Below are 5,000 nucleotides of genomic sequence, written 5' to 3' on the forward strand. Positions count from 1 at the left end.
AAGGCCTAGGGGTGCAGAAAATAATCGATTCAAAGATGCATCCAGATGCTTAATGGAATGAATCGATGCAGTAACGTTGATATCAAGCTGCATTATGGGTGAAGGACGGACAAGCGAGCGAACACCGTAAAGCCACCATCATTTAAAATATCTGGGAACATTTGGGATTTTATGAAGCTGCTGGGACGCAACGACAACTGGACAAGACCCATGCTATTTGTAAAACTTGCCACGCTAAAATCAAATACTTCGGTAACACCACTAATATGAGGAGCCACATTAGCCGATGGCACGCTGAGCTAATGTTAGCCTCTGACCCAGCACAGCCAAAGGTCGACGAGTCTGTGAGAAAGTTGCCATCCAAGTCCGAGAGAGCCCAGAGGATAACTCGGTGTGTAGGAGCTTTCATAGCGTCGTCATGAACTATGTTGCAGAGCTTTTGTCTGCTGTGTCTGAGTTCAGACTCTGAGAGTCATGTTTGCCACGTTCAGGGAGTGTGCTTGAGCTGCTGTATCGTGGAAAAAAAGTGTTTTTTTGCACTTTAATTTACAGAACACTTTATTTTTGAGGAATTAAAATTAAAACGCATGTTGGTAGGCTTGGCTTATAATTATATTTTTCTTTACAACTTAATGTAACAAAACATGTGCAATTTGTTTAAATCTGAATTTAAAAGCAGCTTTCTAAATAAAGAAAATAAAACATATTTATCTGACTGTTTGTGTTAATTGATGAAAAAGCCATGCGTGGTAATAAAGAAAAATGAGGATGAAATGCATCGAGATGCATCAAGAAGATGCATCGTAGAATCGCATCGTGGGGGCAGTGAAGATGCACACCTCTACTTGGGGGTCCCTCCACCAGGTCTCTATAGGACTGGGGGTCCCTCCACCGGGTCTCTATAGGACTGGGGGTCCCTCCACCGGGTCTCTATAGACTTGGGGGTCCCTCCACCGGGTCTCTATAGGACTGGGGGTCCCTCCACCGGGTCTCTATAGGACTGGGGGTCCCTCCACCGGGTCTCTATAGACTTGGGGGTCCCTCCACCGGGTCTCTATAGGACTGGGGGTCCCTCCACCGGGTCTCTATAGACTTGGGGGTCCCTCCACCGGGTCTCTATAGGACTGGGGGTCCCTCCACCGGGTCTCTATAGGACTGGGGGTCCCTCCACCGGGTCTCTATAGACTTGGGGGTCCCTCCACCGGGTCTCTATAGGACTGGGGGTCCCTCCACCGGGTCTCTATAGACTTGGGGGTCCCTCCACCGGGTCTCTATAGGACTGGGGGTCCCTCCACCGGGTCTCTATAGACTTGGGGGTCCCTCCACCAGGTCTCTCTAGACTTGGGGGTCCCTCCACCGGGTCTCTATACGACTGGGGGTCCCTACACCGGGTCTCTATACGACTGGGGGTCCCTTTACCGGGTCTCTATAGACTTGGGGGTCCCTCCACCGGGTCTCTATAGGACTGGGGGTCCCTCCACCGGGTCTCTATAGACTTGGGGGTCCCTCCACCGGGTCTCTATAGGACTGGGGGTCCCTCCACCAGGTCGCTCTAGACTTGGGGGTCCCTCCACCGGGTCTCTATAGACTTGGGGGTCCCTCCACCGGGTCTCTATAGGACTGGGGGTCCCTCCACCGGGTCTCTCTAGACTTGGGGGTCCCTCCACCGGGTCTCTATACGACTGGGGGTCCCTCCACCGGGTCTCTATACGACTGGGGGTCCCTTTACCGGGTCTCTATAGACTTGGGGGTCCCTCCACCGGGTCTCTATAGGACTGGGGGTCCCTCCACCGGGTCTCTATAGACTTGGGGGTCCCTCCACCGGGTCTCTATAGGACTGGGGGTCCCTCCACCGGGTCTCTATAGACTTGGGGGTCCCTCCACCGGGTCTCTATAGGACTGGGGGTCCCTCCACCGGGTCTCTATAGACTTGGGGGTCCCTCCACCGGGTCTCTATAGGACTGGGGGTCCCTCCACCGGGTCTCTATAGACTTGGGGGTCCCTCCACCAGGTCTCTCTAGACTTGGGGGTCCCTCCACCGGGTCTCTATAGGACTGGGGGTCCCTCCACCAGGTCTCTATAGGACTGGGGGTCCCTCCACCGGGTCTCTATAGGACTGGGGGTCCCTCCACCGGGTCTCTATAGACTTGGGGGTCCCTCCACCGGGTCTCTATAGGACTGGGGGTCCCTCCACCGGGTCTCTATAGACTTGGGGGTCCCTCCACCGGGTCTCTATAGGACTGGGGGTCCCTCCACCGGGTCTCTATAGACTTGGGGGTCCCTCCACCGGGTCTCTATAGGACTGGGGGTCCCTCCACCGGGTCTCTATAGACTTGGGGGTCCCTCCACCGGGTCTCTATAGGACTGGGGGTCCCTCCACCGGGTCTCTATAGACTTGGGGGTCCCTCCACCAGGTCTCTCTAGACTTGGGGGTCCCTCCACCGGGTCTCTATACGACTGGGGGTCCCTACACCGGGTCTCTATACGACTGGGGGTCCCTTTACCGGGTCTCTATAGACTTGGGGGTCCCTCCACCGGGTCTCTATAGGACTGGGGGTCCCTCCACCGGGTCTCTATAGACTTGGGGGTCCCTCCACCGGGTCTCTATAGGACTGGGGGTCCCTCCACCAGGTCTCTCTAGACTTGGGGGTCCCTCCACCGGGTCTCTATAGACTTGGGGGTCCCTCCACCGGGTCTCTATAGGACTGGGGGTCCCTCCACCGGGACTCTATAGACTTGGGGGTCCCTCCACCGGGTCTCTATAGGACTGGGGGTCCCTCCACCGGGTCTCTATAGACTTGGGGGTCCCTCCACCGGGTCTCTATAGGACTGGGGGTCCCTCCACCGGGTCTCTATAGACTTGGGGGTCCCTCCACCGGGTCTCTATAGGACTGGGGGTCCCTCCACCGGGTCTCTATAGACTTGGGGGTCCCTCCACCAGGTCTCTCTAGACTTGGGGGTCCCTCCACCGGGTCTCTATAGGACTGGGGGTCCCTCCACCAGGTCTCTATAGGACTGGGGGTCCCTCCACCGGGTCTCTATAGGACTGGGGGTCCCTCCACCGGGTCTCTATAGACTTGGGGGTCCCTCCACCGGGTCTCTATAGGACTGGGGGTCCCTCCACCGGGTCTCTATAGACTTGGGGGTCCCTCCACCGGGTCTCTATAGGACTGGGGGTCCCTCCACCGGGTCTCTATAGACTTGGGGGTCCCTCCACCGGGTCTCTATAGGACTGGGGGTCCCTCCACCGGGTCTCTATAGACTTGGGGGTCCCTCCACCAGGTCTCTCTAGACTTGGGGGTCCCTCCACCGGGTCTCTATACGACTGGGGGTCCCTACACCGGGTCTCTATACGACTGGGGGTCCCTTTACCGGGTCTCTATAGACTTGGGGGTCCCTCCACCGGGTCTCTATAGGACTGGGGGTCCCTCCACCGGGTCTCTATAGACTTGGGGGTCCCTCCACCGGGTCTCTATAGGACTGGGGGTCCCTCCACCAGGTCTCTCTAGACTTGGGGGTCCCTCCACCGGGTCTCTATAGACTTGGGGGTCCCTCCACCGGGTCTCTATAGGACTGGGGGTCCCTCCACCGGGTCTCTCTAGACTTGGGGGTCCCTCCACCGGGTCTCTATACGACTGGGGGTCCCTCCACCGGGTCTCTATACGACTGGGGGTCCCTTTACCGGGTCTCTATAGACTTGGGGGTCCCTCCACCGGGTCTCTATAGGACTGGGGGTCCCTCCACCGGGTCTCTATAGGACTTGGGGGTCCCTCCACCGGGTCTCTATAGGACTGGGGGTCCCTCCACCGGGTCTCTATAGACTTGGGGGTCCCTCCACCGGGTCTCTATAGGACTGGGGGTCCCTCCACCGGGTCTCTATAGACTTGGGGGTCCCTCCACCGGGTCTCTATAGGACTGGGGGTCCCTCCACCGGGTCTCTATAGACTTGGGGGTCCCTCCACCGGGTCTCTATAGGACTGGGGGTCCCTCCACCAGGTCTCTATAGACTTGGGGGTCCCTCCACCGGGTCTCTCTAGGACTGGGGGTCCCTCCACCAGGTCTCTATAGACTTGGGGGTCCCTCCACCGGGTCTCTATAGGACTGGGGGTCCCTCCACCAGGTCTCTATAGACTTGGGGGTCCCTCCACCGGGTCTCTCTAGGACTGGGGGTCCCTCCACCGGGTCTCTATAGACTTGGGGGTCCCTCCACCGGGTCTCTATAGGACTGGGGGTCCCTCCACCGGGTCTCTATAGACTTGGGGGTCCCTCCACCGGGTCTCTATAGGACTGGGGGTCCCTCCACCGGGTCTCTATAGACTTGGGGGTCCCTCCACCGGGTCTCTATAGGACTGGGGGTCCCTCCACCGGGTCTCTATAGACTTGGGGGTCCCTCCACCAGGTCTCTCTAGACTTGGGGGTCCCTCCACCGGGTCTCTATACGACTGGGGGTCCCTACACCGGGTCTCTATACGACTGGGGGTCCCTTTACCGGGTCTCTATAGACTTGGGGGTCCCTCCACCGGGTCTCTATAGGACTGGGGGTCCCTCCACCGGGTCTCTATAGACTTGGGGGTCCCTCCACCGGGTCTCTATAGGACTGGGGGTCCCTCCACCAGGTCTCTCTAGACTTGGGGGTCCCTCCACCGGGTCTCTATAGACTTGGGGGTCCCTCCACCGGGTCTCTATAGGACTGGGGGTCCCTCCACCGGGTCTCTCTAGACTTGGGGGTCCCTCCACCGGGTCTCTATACGACTGGGGGTCCCTCCACCGGGTCTCTATACGACTGGGGGTCCCTTTACCGGGTCTCTATAGACTTGGGGGTCCCTCCACCGGGTCTCTATAGGACTGGGGGTCCCTCCACCGGGTCTCTATAGGACTTGGGGGTCCCTCCACCGGGTCTCTATAGGACTGGGGGTCCCTCCACCGGGTCTCTATAGACTTGGGGGTCCCTCCACCGGGTCTCTATAGGACTGGGGGTCCCTCCACCGGGTCTCTATAGA

The 5,000-nt window shown here is 58.8% G+C and overlaps 1 protein-coding gene across 6 annotated transcripts in view; it reads right to left on the minus strand.

The window, feature by feature from the left end:
• Positions 1-5,000, minus strand: part of ralgapa1 (Ral GTPase activating protein catalytic subunit alpha 1) — an 87,595-nt gene that overhangs the window by 50,094 nt on the left and 32,501 nt on the right. The gene's annotated exons all lie outside the window — the stretch shown is intronic.

The sequence above is a fragment of the Eutrigla gurnardus genome, assembly GCF_963514095.1.
Source record: "Eutrigla gurnardus genome assembly, chromosome: 7".
In the NCBI taxonomy this organism is placed as follows: domain Eukaryota; kingdom Metazoa; phylum Chordata; class Actinopteri; order Perciformes; family Triglidae; genus Eutrigla; species Eutrigla gurnardus.